A 16207-nucleotide genomic window follows, 5' to 3' on the forward strand; every position below is an offset into this window, starting at 1 on the left:
TAGATGCTTCCCTGCTAGGAACAATGCCACGGGACAGTGTCATTAAGATGTTATTACCATTAAGAGGACCAAAACCAAACTAGGCATTAAAAAAAACAACACGAGTCAGCTGATGGTTGTAAGGAGAAATTACAAAAAGGCAGAGCTAGGGATGAGGGAAGAGCAAGGACTTTGTCTCTTTCCCCATGGCTCCTCCACAGCTCTGTGAGTCAAAGACTGCTCCAGTGGACACAACCCTACCGGTTCCTTCCCATACAGAGGGAACACTAAACAGGCTGCAAAGGCCCTGGTGTCATGCCCAGGGACTAATCCCAAACCCTTCAGGGGGTTTAGATCCAAGTCACCGGTGGCTCCTCCAGTCTCTAGACTTGCAGACAAGCAACCCACATGGCATTGATCCAGCTGCAAGCAGACACTTGGGAAAGCTACGGCAAATCAGCTAAGATGGGACTCAACACAGGTTGCATATTAATAGGCACATTAAACCACCCTGTAAATAGTCTCATGAAGGAGCCTATATGGAGGAGCATCTGCAGGGGGGGTTAACGAGCTTCAGCTCCTGCAAGCAGACCGCGTCTTTTGTCCTTTCATATTAGCTCACCCAAGCATCCCCGATCCACGACACAGGTTCCTACAACAGATGGTCTTATTAGTGTCTGTGTGTAGTGACAAGGAGACAACAACAGGTGGGCTAGACAGTAACTGAAACACTTCACCCCACTTGCCCCAAACCAGGCTCAAGATCATGCCAAGGGCAACCAGGATCAAAGCACAAAATGGATGTCATGCGTAGGCGATCCAAATCGTGCTCACATGCCTCCTGCACTGTTAAGATCTCAGCTGGAACATGTTGTCCAGTTTGGGATGCTGATCTCCAAGACAGTATGAGCAATTGGAGACAGTCCAAAGGAGGCAGACAACAGTGACTGGAAATCTATAGGAGATGGCTGGCAAGGAGAGATGGAAAGCATTTGCGATGCTTGGTCTAGAGAGGACGGAGACATGGTTACTGTCTTCAGAAAAGCGAAAAAGGAAAGGGGAAAAAAACCAAACCACTCTTCCCTACCTGTGGAAAGGACAGTAAATTCTAAGCTTAATTTAAAACAAGGAACCTTTCAGTCAAACATTACGAAAAAACTTTCCAAGTGTACAGACAGCAAAAGCACTAGACAGCTGTCAGATCTCCACTGCTTTCTTCAAAACATCCACAGTTAAATTAAACCCTTTGGGCTATGCTACAGAAGACCCTATAACTCAGCCACGAGGCAGTCAAGAGAGTTACGAGCTCATTTTGCACTGTGACACGGGGAACAGATAGTCCAATGCCAGTGAAAAAGAAATTAATTTCCAGCTCATCATAAAAAACACCAAAAAAACCCCAAAAAGCCACACAGCAGCTGCTGCTTAGAGGGACCTTTAAAAGCCCTTCCAGTGTGAAAAGGCCAACAAGGGAGAGAGCAGGCGCGTGCTTTGAGGGCTGGCAGGAGTGGCGGGGAATGGAGAGGAAAAAGCCACATCAAAGCTGGGCCTGCTAGGGTTGTGGCAAAGAGATCAGGAAGAGCAGAGCAGCAATACCTACCTGTCAAAGCAAAGCCCTGCTGAAGTCAAGAGGATGCTCCAAGAGCGTTCCAAGCTGTACTCTGCTAAGTGACTCACCCACTGCACGCTGCTCGCTGTGCCATCGGCAAGGTTCCTCGTGCCCTCGCAGGACCTCCCACGGAGGCTCAGGTGCTCTCTCTCCTCCGGCACGTGCAAGCCTTGCTTTGAGCTGCTGGCTCCACTGTTCACCCGTGCCGAGCCAGTCCCGTCTCCAGGCCAGGCCACTTCCACGCTGTAACTGAAGACCGAGCCTCCAGGCTGACTCACAACTTCATGGGTGCTAACACAAGGCATGAGCACACAGCTGGGTGCTCTCAGTAGCCAGAGGAGAAAGCATTTGGGGATGTCCATGGTTTTGTCCATGTCCAACCAAATAAAACAATACGTATATCTATCTGTATCCAACCAAGTTAAATATTGTTATACATCAAACCAAATAAATCACAGGTACAGAAGCTTTTCAAGCCTAAGGCAAACGGGGGTGCCCCCAGGCTCTCCTGAACTTTACCTTCCTCGGAACATGGGCTGGAGCCCAGGATTTGCACGCCATCCTCCTTGGAGTTGCGTCCTGGCTGCCTGTTGACCTCTTGCGCGAGTGAAAAATACAGCCACTTTGTTGCCTGCCTCATCGTGGGCCTGCTCGATTCCAGATACATTGCTTGGAGCCAGTTCCTGCATCTTACCTTCAAATTTATTCAAGGCAAAACGTCTTCTGTGCTCTGTGGCCCAAACCTCCCTGTATTTGAGCTCTTCGTATATTTTTGACTGGATCTGGAGTTCAGGGAGCCAAGAGATACTTGGAGAAACCAAATTCTGCCTATTTGCCTGGGTACTCCTCGGAAAACACAGCTCGATACAGATCCATGATAAAGCCTAACCATCCGATGGAGAGTCCCCTAGTGACAAAGACAACGTTTGCAGCAGGTTTCACTCCAGATCTAGCCATTCCTGCATGCCAGACCTAAATTTTAAGCCCATAAATATTCCTCCCCAGTTTCTCCTCCCACACTGACTTGTTTGTGCGAAGCTTGGCTCAGACCATCACCCTCACTGTATTTGCAAGACTAAGTGCAGCCAAAGTCAGCCCACCTGAGAAGAAACTTCTTGACCTCTTCCACCACTCCCTTCCCCACGTGCATCACAGAGAGACTGCGAGACACATCTGCAGTGAACTATTATCCTCTGTGCTCTGCCTCCCGCTTTGTTTATAGAGACTTTGGGGAGATTTGTGGGCCTGGTGATGAATTATAGGGAGGAAGACAAACATATTTTACTGTTCTGGGCAAGGAGTGCTGGAATCCCGTGGACATCTGGAGGAATTATTTGCAGAAAATTAACATTGTTTGTCATTTGCATGATGAACTTCTGGATCTCAAATGACTGATGAGAAGAAACCGGTGGGAGATGTTCATTATCCCTGATGGAGTGAAGCCCCTTGACATGATGCTAAGGTCGCCATGATCTATGGACCTACTGATTGACAAGTCCGAGTGCTCTGGAATTGAACACACAATATAACTGGGGGCGTAAGCGATCTGCCACATTAAATGCCGAGGCGTTAGTAATTGTTGCTTGCCTCTGATTGCTGGAGTTTCGGATGCACTTGTTCTGACTGTCTCACAGGGCACACACATTAACTCCTTCCTGACTAATTTCAGGACAAAAAATTCAGCCAGGGGCACCTGCAGATACCCAGGCAGCCTCAGGGATGAAAACTCCCAGGCTTTCTTGTTTATTTCTTGATGTGCCTTTTGGGAACATGCTCTCAGCAGCTCCCTGACACAGATTCCCCAACTCTGCCTCAATAGCAGTTGCAAATCCCAGGCAGTGGCAGATAACATGCCTTCACCAGCCCTGCAAGGGAGACACTTGAATTCACAGCACGGTAAAGAAGCCCTCAAAGTTTCCCCAGTACCACAGTGCAGCACACCTTGTTCCTCTTTATGTTAATATTTGCTGCTTGGGGGCTAACTTCAGGGGGTTTTTCCTTGCAACATTAATGTACCGATGCCGGGAAGCAGCTTTTCTTGAGAGCTGGGAGCACCACTAGCTGCAAGGCAGGGTGGCAGGCACCCAGAAGAATAGTGTCTGAGAAACATCATCTTGCTTAGGATATGGCTCTTGGTTCCTCAGCATCTCAATTTCTTCCTTTGAGAAGCTCAAATATTCATTGATCTGCTTCTGGATTGTTGCTCCTAAGTCCCCTGAGCTGGTGTCACCCAAACTGGGGGCGAGGTCCCCTCTGCTTCCCAAGGAAAGAGGCACAGCTGGGGTGCAAAAGGGATGTGAGGTCTCTCCAGAGGAGCAGTGCGGGTGCATCAGCTGTGGCAGGCTTATTAGAGAGGGATGCAAGAAAGGCAGAGGGCACCTGGGCCCAGATCAAATTCACTCACAGAAGCACTGCCTCAAGTACTTTTGTGAGTTCCTCTAAATTAATTTCCCAGTGCTTCCACCCCCATACCTCTAAGCAGAGAGAACAGCACCCCCCTTCCTCACAGGGCTGCTGGGAAGACAAAATCACAAATATTTCTGAGGCAAGAAAGCAGGAGAATATATACTTACTATAGGATCTAATGAAAAATCAAAATGTTTTGGGCACCAGGACTACCCCAGCATCACTACATGACGAGGAAAGCAGGGGAAGTCCTCTGCTGTGGACTGCAGCCTCCCCAGCAGCACAAGATCTGAGGAAAGATAATTACACTGACAGTATTCTCTGTGCAAAGGTACTGCAAAAATATGCTGACACCTTTTCTTATATCAAACGAAAACGATGCACTGATTAACACGGGCAGAAAAATTCAGCCCCTGCCTTTCCGAAACATCTCAAAGCCATGATGCGATGAGCACGTGGATGGGGTGATGCAGTTGATTTTGCCTCGGAGACGAGAGCACCCTATAGATTTGGGGCAGGCATGGGAGAGCCAGCACCGACGGCGCTCCATGAACAACCACAGCTCAGGGGATGGCTCCACTCCAAGATCTGTCCCCCCTTACTGGGACTGGAGCTGAGACAGGGAAAAAAAATGAGCATCTGGAAGTCCATAGGAATAAGCTAATGCCGCAGCACTGTCAGTCATGTGCTAATACCCTTAGCTGAAGAAACATATTGATCCTGATTGCCTGGAATTGCACTTGAAAAGGGCTGGGTGACATTTCCAAGGAGACACGAGCTACTTTCAAGTCAATTAGCAGCATTGGAGGATTCATGCTGAGGGGACGCACTCACCTCCGAGGAATGCCAGGAGAGAATGAGAATTGAATTAAGCCTTTTCATACACCAAGAAACAAATCCTTTAATGGCCTGTAACAGCTGACGGGACACCCAGGGTCGCCAAAAGCATGCTGGCAGCAGCTAGGTGAAGAAGCTTCCTGGTGATGAAGCTGAGGACTGCAGAGCAGCTGAATCCTTGTTAAGGGCCCAGGAAGGCATGTAGAGCCACACAGGGTAATCCTCTAGATAAGGGAGCAGAGGGAAGAAAAGTTTAAGTTCTATGTAAATAATGCATGCGAAGCTCTTCATTCCTCTCCAGGTACCTGACCTCCCTCGGGGCTCAACAGGAACACCACAGCCAGCAGCATCTCACACACGACTCAGCAGCACGTGACCTTCACAGAACAGGCACTTAGATGAGGTCTTTCGCCTACTGCCTTCCCCAGAAAACTCCTTCCTCATACGGATCCCAGGGACTCCTTCAGAGCCTGGGATCCCAGGCAGGTTTGAAACCAGTACAGCAAACCCAAAGGCAGAGAAATTAGGGTAACTCTGCGATCCCTCCGATTTTTCTATGAGCAGGGGCTCTGACCCATATTTAGTTTCCATGATTCCTTTTATGTTCCTATAAACATGAGGCTTGTACCCAAATTCAAGGCTTTCCGGACGGCTTTCTGGAGATGATTTCCTGCTCTCTCACAGCAACTGCCGTCATTCTGTCTCACACGCCAAGGAGCACAACCCTTTGATCCATGTGCAGGAGGGCGATGAGCTCCAGTGAAAAGCCTTTCAATCCATTCTGCAGGGTGGAAGTGACCCCACCAGCTACAGAGTGACTGAGAAGCCTCAGACCTGAACAGGTCCCAGAGGAGTATTTCAATCTTCATGAGTATGGCACAGGAAAAAAAAAAACACTGGAAAGAGAAGCCAGCCCACCTGTTTTTTCCAGCCTCAGATCTGCATCGAGCTCTGCAAACTCTCAAACACTGTGGGTTTCCTTGTGATAGCATCTCTCAGTAACAAGCCCAAAGCAGTCTTCAACATACTGGTGGCATTCAGAGGCCCCAGAAATGCCAGCATGTTCTTCTGAGTGTTGCGCCAGCCCAGGAAAACTGCCCCTTCACCCCCTTCCAAAGCCAAGTAGTTCAGCTTAAGCCCAAGAGACAAATCATGTCCTCAGCCCTTTCCTCATCCACCCACCTACACCAGGGATGCTGCAGCAAGAGCTCTAACGGAGCTAATCCTTCTGGCAGGAAACTGCTGCTGCAGCAGCACAAGTTTTACTGGGCGTGTAATCACAAGATTTGCTACTCATCCTCACCATGATGCAGGTTTTCCTAGTCCAGCACCAACCAAGACCCTCTCGGTGCGCTCCTGGCTTTCCACCCTCCCCTCTTCTCCCCACTGCTACAGTCCTGAACTGAGGAATAGAGACAGCCAGCTCCAGTCCCAAAGGAAATCAGATGGAAGTTGTTCCTTTCAACTCAGCTGAAGAAAAGAACCAGTGCTTATAAACCTGCAGGCTTCAGGCAGAATAAATGAATCTCCTAATAGCCCCTGCAGACAGGAGGAGACTCGGGAAATGGATTCTCCCATGGGCTCGCCATAAAGTGTCCCTTCGAGTTTTTAACCAAGCATTTTCTCATGGGAGATTCTCGCACGGCCAGTGATTTCCCAGAGCAGAAAATGAAAGCAGAACTGACACACACATCTGACAAGTCCTGCAGAGCCGGAGCCCCCATGCTTTTGGTAATGGAGATTATGCACAACTCTGACCACAAATGCCTACCCAAAGCACAGCCAAAAAGCTTAAGAAATACATTTTCACTAGAACAACAGAGTGCAAGGTGTCAGGCTCATTTTGCAAGGACTGGTAGGAGCCTGGATCTCAATTAAAGCTAGCAGGGCTCAGAATAGCCTTTTGCAGTATTTCCAGCCTGGAACATAAAGCATAGGTCATATTACTGAAAGCACCTGAGAAACACAAATGTCTGAGGCTCAGCTTCAAAGTGACCCTTGTTCCAACACCCGCATACTTTCCTCCGTGGATGGAATATGGTTAAAAGCAACACATGACTGCCGTTTAATACTAAAGAAGTCAACCAGACCACGTTGATGCAGGCAGAGGCTGCACTTACAGGTAGGGAGCAGATGCACAAAGTGACTTTTCCAAGGCTATACAGTAAATCCAAAGCACAACAGAGACTTAACCCCAGGTCTTCCAAACTGCTTTTCTCCCAGACCATTGCACTTTTCTTCCTGCTTGCTATTAAAAGCCAACTGAAGGGATACAGTATGGCTGCATGGACATGCTCAACAACCAGTTCTCTAGGGAGGAGCACAACTGAGAGACAGAATCCACTCCGTTCGTGAGACGGGAAGAAAGCAGAGGGGAACAGCAGGGTGCTCCTGACAAGAGGGGAAGGAAAGCAAAGGGGTTTTATCTTTTCCTTTACTGTGAAGAGATGTCTGCATTTCTCTTATTAACAGCAAGGCTCAGCCTTAGCTAGAGAACAGCAGGAGAGACTAAGAAATGGGGCCTTTTCAAAGCACCATTTCTCCATAAATCTCAAAGATGAGCTGTTGCCCACAAGAGCGGCCCATTACCTTTCTGGGGCCCTCTCACTTAAGCATGCAGGAAGCCAAACTGGTTGATTTAATGACCCTTTCTGGGTTTCAAACGAAGCAACAGCATCCCCCCCAACCACCAGCAGCCCAGAAGGACCCACTAAGGTACTACACCATGTAAGAAAGTCAACCCTGATTGCCCCAAGGTCTGTGGGGGCAGAGGGGATGGTTCAGCTCACTTCCAGGCCTGAGGAACCATCAACTCATCTGTATGGAGATGCCACCATGTGTGCTGGTGTATTTTATCACTTTTTTATTAAAAAGAGAAGTAGTTCCCTCTTCTACAGAGTATCACACGCATGAGGGGCTGACCCAATTGCGTTTAGCTCCAGAAAGAAGTCTGCCATGATACCTATTGGGTCACAGATGCTGTAGGAAGGGCAGGGGGACAGATGGAGGCATCAGAGGTGGATGTGCTTAACTGGCTAGGTGACGAGCCACTGGGTTAATGGTGGGCTCTGTGCTGGGTGGGTGGAAGGGGGAATGAGCAGGTGTCTGCAGAAGCTGGAGGGATGGGAGAGGGGAGGACCTCTATCACGTGTTAAAGCTGTTTGCTCTGGCTGTAGCTGCCATTATGAATTTCTTCTACCCTTGGCAAAAAAAGATGCAAACCCCAACCTAGTATGAAGTTGGAGGATGACTCGGGTATTTATTTATTTATTCCCGCCACCCCCCACCCCCCCCCGGCCAACTTCAGCTCTCTTCCAACCCCAGTTCACCCCAGCAACTCCCACTGCAGCAGTCTCAGCAAATCCAACGAGCCCAGGAGTTCACATCTCTGCACTGGGAAAGCACTTAAATACATACACATACACACCCCGGGGGGAGATCTTCCCTCTACCTTCTCATAGCTAGACCTGAGGGCTCAGCTGTGTCTTCTTACATAGATATTTTTATGAAGACAGGGGAATTAAGTTTTATTAAAATAAGGGCTATGATTCTCTCTGTCACATGCTCCCACGACACAAGAGTTCAACATGACATGTATCACCAGGAGGGCTACCAGTAAAATTGCAAGAACTAGCAACCAAAAGACCTAGGTTCAGGCCAGAGGCAAAGAAAAGACACAGCATTACAAGGGGCTGAACATCTCGTATTGTTCTCACGTGTGTCCTCAGGTCAGGTGTGGAGCAGAGACAGTGAGGCAAGGCAGCAATGAAACAATACTGATCGTGTTTTCCTTGCCCTGTGCCATTCATACTCTAAGGCTGTTACAGCTGCAGCCACGTGTTCCCCAAACAGCTACAGACAGAGAGGATTTTATTCTCTCTAAAGCTAAATCTCTAATCCAAAACCCTACAGATAAAAAACAGGGTCGGGAAAGGAAGCAATGCCCAGCTTTCACCAAGCAAGAACCAGCTGTGCAACTGCCTGGGTGCCAATAGGACAGAGATAACGATGCTGAAGTGGATAAAATCAATTGTTCTGTAAGAGCTTTCTGGGACCATTAGTTAATTAAGCTGCCAACAGATAAAGGTCTGTATAAAAAGCTCTGATCACCTTCAGCACCCAAGATTAAAGAAAAGCAGTGGGTCTTGGTGCCCATCCCCTGCCTACCTGCAAAATGCAAACCTATTTTTTCTCTGCATGCTCTCTACTTTCATAGAGCAGCAAGAGTTAAAACCAAATCCACACTCCTTCAGCAAAAGCAAAGATGCTGCCAAGCACATCAACACCAGGGAGAAGGCAAGCACAAGCCCGCGGCTTGCAAGCTGCCCAGCTTTATTATTTCTTGAAACAAAGACATCAATTAGTGAAAATATTTTTCAAGAGCTACAAGGGATGCAGCACCCGTGATGAGCCTCTCCCAGACCCATCCGCCTCTTGGAAGCATCACTGGGAGATGACAAGCAACTTTTTTGCTTTGCTCATCCTCAGCCCACCAGCAGCCACACCGCAGCTCTCCCCATAGATGTTGAAGTTGCCTCATTCTCACCCAAGGGACGGTGGACCTACCCCATCGGTGCTGCGCTCCAGTAGCCTCGGCAGGGTTAAACCCAGGCAGGATCTTTCTAGATAGTGCTCCGCAAGATGAGCTGGAAAAAAAAAGGGGGGGGGGGGATTTGGAAGCCCAAGAACAAGACAGGAGCAAAGAGGGACTGTTCTCTAAAGACCTTCAGTAACAGGGCACTCTCATGAAAATCACAGAGCATCATGAGGTCTCAGCAAACAGGAAAGACAAAGACTGCAATTGCCGTTTTTGAACGCCCTTGAAGATGCTACAAGACTAAGCGGTGCTCTCCTCAAACCTTGTCTTTCCAAAAGGGATGGCTTCTCAGTGTACCTTTACCTTGCTGGTGACCCACAGATTCTTTGTAACCACATTCTCATCCTTACCTTTAAATCTCACTCAGGAGCTGAAGCCAGAAGTTAAGTGGTTTACACACTTCTGCTGAGATGAGTAGCATCATTTTCTCCTGGCTCCCCACGTGAATTACAGCCCCCTCTGGGCAGTGCAGAATTGCTTTTGAAGAGCGGCTAGAAACACTTCAGCACTTTCTGAACAGATAAAAGGAGAGCTGTTGAATCCAGTACATTCTGGGGAACACAGAGATTTTGCTTCCCGACGGCTGTTTACAGCACTAGCACAGCCTGCCTGGGATAGCATTAACCACCGTGGTGCTCCAGCAAAGTTACCACCACCACCCCACACAGGGCGGTGGATTTGCCACAGGAAAGAGCAGAACACTACGCCAACAGCCTCTGGTTAACATGTAAATCCCAGCAAACTCATACATCCCCTGCTGCCATCCAGGTTTTCTGAGGCTCTGACTGGGGAGTCAGAGCCAGACTCCATTTTTACAGCTACTTGGAGGGCACAAGCTGGCAAGGCTGGAAAGAGGAGCTCCGGGAGGAAGACACAAGCATGTCCCAGCACTTCTCCAAAACAGAGCAGTGGGATGAGCTCCCGATATGTCACAACTGCATGGGACGAATGCAGAGCAGTGCACCGGAGGCAGCATGACCCCCATGGGACTAGTGGCACCCCAAAACCAGCAATGAAGCTATAGGACTGAGCGGTAGCATTTTACACCTCCTCCCTCTGTCTTGCTTATTCCAGCCTCACACGACCTTCTAGCAACACACAGCTCAGGAACATCTTTCATTATTTTGTTTAAAACGCTTTCCAAACCCATTTAATATTTAGCATCCACAGTATCCCGTAGCAATGAGTTCCACAGTTTGCCTACATGTCACAGCAAGCGATTTCTCCTTTTGAAGCATCCACAAAGTCATTTCACTGCAGATGCAGAATGAGATGAAAAAGCAGGAGGCGGTCCAGAGGAGAAGAAATAAAACCATCACGGCTTTAGGAAGAAGAACTGGTAAGGAAAGGTTAAATGAACTAGGTTCATTCAGCCTAGGGAGGGGAGGAAAAAAAACAAAAACAAAAAAAAAAAACCCCAGACTAAGGCACAAAGGCATAACAATCTTCCAGTAGCTAGCAGGTTATTAAGACAGCAGTCAATTGTTCTCTGTGTTCAGCGGCAGGAGAAGAAGAAATAATTTAACTTTGAGTTAAGAAAGCTTAAGTTTAGACATTAAAAAAAAAAAAAACAAAAACCGCCAACAAACCTCTCTCACTAGAACAGATACCGGGGAAGTTGCAGAATTTTTCACCGGAGAAATCTACAGAAAGATTAAATAAACACCTGTGCGGAGGGGAAAGGTGTAATTGATCTTGCCTCAATGCCAACATACAGAGTAGATTATCTGCAGAGGTTCATTCCAGCCCTCTGCTCCGTGATACCAACAACAAACTTTCAAAATGCTTTCTTCATGCATTTTTAATTGCATTTTAATTTTTGTCCTCATATAGCTTGAGACAAGTGTAAAAAAAAAAAAAAAAAAAAAAGAAGCTGTATCTAATAAATCAAAAATTACATGTTTTCCTTTTCTCCAATGTAATAAAAAGATGTAAAACTTCCAGATCTGAATAGATATATAAGTTAAACTATACAGTCGCACCAATAAATATGTATGGGTGTCGCGTCCCCTTTTGCTTTGCCAAAAATAGTACCAAATTATGCCAACCAATGAGAAACTATGTTTCATTAGGAAATGAACTTTAAAATACAGATTAAAATGTGTTTTTTAAATCAAGATTTCCTGCTTGTTGATTTAAATCATGATTAAAATGGGTGATTTAAATCAACCATCCTGAACAAAACATGCACCTTTCTCAAGTCTTTACGGTGGAGAAGACAGTGGTACCCTGAAGATCCCTCAGATAAATCTAGTTTCTACCGCTCTGCTCTTTCTTCAGCTAAGCAGTCCTACCACATCCATCTTCTCTGAAGAAAAAGCAATTTCCATACCCAAACCTGACAGTCCCAGTCCTTTTCATTACCCTTCTTTGGACCTTGTGCCTGCACAGTTCTCCTGCCCAGGGAGCATCATCAAGAAATTTCAAGCTGACACAGAATCTGTCTCAAACAAACTTCCCTGCGACAATTATAATCAGATCCTCCCTGGATGCAAATAGTGTTTCTGAGCGTGGGCTCCAATCACAGCTCGTGAATAATTATGACAGGATTTCAAAAGCCGCCCTCAAGAACAAGTGGAATGTGGAATCAACACGCCTTCTCCCCAGGCTGGAAGTGCATAGACAAGAAGGGAACTGCCTGCCAACAAGACAGAGCAAAGAGCCCCAAAAACCTTGTTACAAATGGATACTGGATATTTCATCCCAGAGTTGGACCTGTGGATCCTGTCAGGAATGCACTGCACCTTGGCCAGACCGCAGCCACTTCTAACGTGATCTCAAACACTTCAGCCAAGGGTGGCTGAGCATCTTCTCTAAGCCTCTTGCTTCCGCCTTCTCCTCCCAGCAGTGTCCTCTCTGCTGCTCACTGGACAGGGCAGCTCGACACTTATTAGAGTGGAGTTGGTTTAAGTGATCTTCAACCTGAGCCTAAAGGAGCCATGAGGCTGCCTCAGCCATGGGCTGAGGTAGCTTTGGAAGCTCCTCCAGGAGCTACAGCCATACCTCACCCTTTTGGGTGGGATGCTGCCAAAGGTGGTCTGTGGCTCCAGGAAAGGATACAGCCAGGTACTTTCCACCTGTGGCTCAGCCCCACATGCAAAAGGAAAGTCATAGCAAAAGAGCACCTCCAGGCATCACGTTCCTCAGTCACAGTCTAAAGCATCGAGGTGCCACAAAGCTGGTGGCTCCACATTTCTGTTAGATCATTCTGGGCCAGGGATGGGCAGGTCACATCTCCAAGTCAGGTCACAGGCTTCACGTAAAAGCTCCCCCGGAGCTCTGAAGAAATCTCCAGACCCCAGAGATATTTTGATTTTCAGACTACTCTGCCAAGACTACTAGCAGAGATGCAAAATTCTGGTGTTTCAGCAAGCGCTTGTCTATCAGAACTAGGCTGAACACCAGTTCATTTCCCTGGGCCCATGGACACAGAAGGGACTGGGACAGCAAAGCCCCAAGTGTATACCCCTGGTCAAGACACCTCCCAGTTTTCCCTTTCCTCCAAATCCAAGATCAGCTTGTGGTTCTGAAGATTCCCCAAGTGGCTTCCACCATTTTAATCTATTTACTTATTTAAGTGGATCTGAGCTAGAGAGGAACAGAAAGCTAGCAGGGAAGCTGAACTTCAGTTATTGCAAAGCCAGAATGGCTCTCCAGTCAACACAGGCAGAGATCCAGCCTCCCTGACTGACTTCCATGGGCCACATGGAATATCCTAGTGCCAGAATCTTCCTTTCTGTATACAAGAAGTGGAGGGAGGTACGCAGAGCAATGAACAATGAAACCTTTCCAGCGACAACGTGTGAAACAGAGGCAACTCTGCCAGCCCGAGCCAGTAGCTCTGGGAATCACAAAGATCTCAACCCCAACTAGTCCATCCATGAAGGAAATGCCTCGTGGCCAGTTTAACTGTCTTGGTGGTGGCAATTTTAGCGGAACAGGAGTAGGAGTGGGAAAAAGGCATCAGCAAAGATGGAGCTGGAAAGGAGAAACAAGGACAAATTGAAAGAAATAACCACAGCTCTAGGAGGGAGTGGGCAGCCCAGAATCGACTTGAAATTTTCTCAGTCTGTACTGAGATTTCATCAGAAACAAAACAATTCCACCAAATGACATTTCAGCAGGAATCCACCAAAATGAAAAGTCAGAATTTCACCACCGCCACCACCAAAACTGTCATTTTCTCTGGGTTGGCTTTTAAGACTCAAAAATTAAAGAACTGTCAAGACTTTGAATGCTTTTTTTCTTCTTTCTTTCTTTCTTACTCCTGCCATTAAATAAAACAAAGAATGCCACCCAGGGAGGATTCACCTGCCCTTCCCTTCCCGCCTATTCTAACTTGCCAAGACTTCCTTCTGTTTTTCAATAAATATAAAGAGTCTGTGAAAAGAAATGCTGACACACGAAAAAAAAAGCATTTGCCAAAAGTCAAGGAATCTTTGAATACAAGTACAGAATAGAAATGAAAGACAACAAAAACATTACTAAAAATAACTTTTAAGCCTCTCATTAAGAGAAGTCCTTCTCCTGTTCAGTACAGTGGAACCCTTGGCATTTTCTTCTTTAAGTTGATCGCTGTGCTGTTTTGTTTGGGGTTTTTTACCAGTTTAATATTTTCCCTGTACATTAAAGCTGGACAGCACAACAGGGCACTGGACAAGTCAGGCTCGGGATTTCCAGTTTTGGCTCAAAAGCCAAAATCTGCAGCGGGAGGCCAGAGCGAGCTTTAAAAACAAATTCAACACCTTCCACAGCCTGAGAGGCATCTCTTTTCATCTGTCATCCCAAGCGATTCTCCTTGCAGCACAAGAAGCAGGCCAACACCTGAGCGTATTTTTGCAGATGGTCCTGTGATTTCGCAAACTCACCCCATGATGAGAAAAAGCGGCACAGAGCTACGGTCTAGTCTGCCTCTCTGGCTCTCAGCAAGCAAATTGACTGCCTGGCCCCGGTTTCTGTCATTAGAGACAGGAGTCGTTAAGAATTCATGCCCACTGCCAATGCTGCATTTTTTGGAGAGGTCCTGCACTCAGGCAGAACTAATGAGCAGGCAAAGCAAGAGAACGGCAGTTAAAGCAGAAAACACGCACACAAATATAGCCAAAATGAGAATGCAGGCTTATCTGTAGGTCTTCTCCCCTCCGAGGTACTTCAGCAGCATCGCATAATGAAATGTTTACCCGGGGGAAAGGATGATTGTCATACCTGTTATACGGATGGGGAGGCTGAGGTAGGAAGGATCTAACTGTACCCAGATGTACTGCAGGGCTGTGTTCGAACTGGGGCTGGATTTGCAAGGACCAATCCTGACATATTCATTCAGCCGAGGAGATCACAAGGTGAAGACAGTGCCATCGCCTAGATGGCTCTGAAGGCTGCAAATTCTCAGCTGTAAAAATAGGCCAGATAATACCTGTCTGAAGGGGATTTACCCTGCCGTAGTCGCAAAATATTTTGCAGTCATTGGACAAAGGATTTTATCAAAATACAGCCAGAGGCTGGACAAGATACTAACATCCCCCTCTTCCAGCTATTGCAAAAATGTCCTGTTGGTTTCTGGGAGCAGAAGGCAGCACTTCTACCTGCATTTCTGTGCGTAACAGGCACCCCATGGAGCATATGCTTACCACTAATAAGAACCCTAAATGCAATGGATGAGCAGAGAACTTAATCACATACAGAAATAGGACATGCAGAAAAAGGATTCACAGAGGGATGGGCTCCCTTTGCGCCCATAGAGCAGTTTACATAACGAAGCATGCTCTTCAATGTACACATTTCCATGTACGGCTTTACTGAATAGTGGCTGCTGGAGAATCGTAACTAAAGCATTTCTCGCTCCCATCTGTTTACGTTGTAAGCCATAATGTTACAGCTGCATTTATTCCTTCTTCCCTTTCTCTTCCTCTGCCTGCTTTTTCCCCAAGCATCCAATTTTTTAGGCCTATAACCCTGAAATGATAAAAGTCTCCCATTGATTTCAATTGGCTTTTGTTTAAGGGCTTGGTAGCGGAGAAAAAAATTGAATGATCATTCACTGAATGAGACAGATTTGGCCCAGTTCCCCAGCTGGTGTAAATCAGCACGAGCCCACGGAGCTCAGAGGCTCCCTGCCCTCTGCCGATGACTTAGCCCACTTTTGTGCACACAAAGAATTTTAATGATGCTACCCTGCATTGATGGCACCTGGACCCAGCATGCAGCTTTTAATGTTGCTCAACAGCTGCAGCTCCGAACTGTGCGTGCTGTGCCTCACTCTCCTTTGGGACACCCCGTGCCATGGGCTAGAAGACATTGAAGCCACCATCCTTCCCTGAGGCACAAGCCTTTCCACTGCCACGAGCCATTCCAGTCTACTGGATCTTCACTTCTAGCAAAAGGCAGAGCACCCTGCTAATCCCAGTACTCAAACCAAGATGCTCTCGATATGGTACACCAGTGTTCTGGACTGTGGCATAGGAAGGGTGAGGAACAGGCACCTATTCATGTATGTATTTTGCCTCCCTGCCTCTCCTTACTCACCAGAAGGAATTAGCCTACCTGGGCTGAGCGGAGGCAGCCTGCGCTGGCAGCAAGGTAAGAGGCACAGGGAGGCGTCGCAGCAGCATATGCCTGAGGCAAGACAAGAGGCATACCAAGCACAACTCCTAAACCACGCTGCTGCTGGAAATTCCCCGGAATTAGATTCCCCTCATGATGTAGGTACTCCTTCGCTCCATAGCTCAACCTGTAGGCCTGTCCAACCTGAGCAAGGTGCTCCTGAGAGGGGTAGGAGGGGA

The sequence above is a fragment of the Falco peregrinus genome, chromosome 10 (assembly GCF_023634155.1).
Source record: "Falco peregrinus isolate bFalPer1 chromosome 10, bFalPer1.pri, whole genome shotgun sequence".
In the NCBI taxonomy this organism is placed as follows: domain Eukaryota; kingdom Metazoa; phylum Chordata; class Aves; order Falconiformes; family Falconidae; genus Falco; species Falco peregrinus.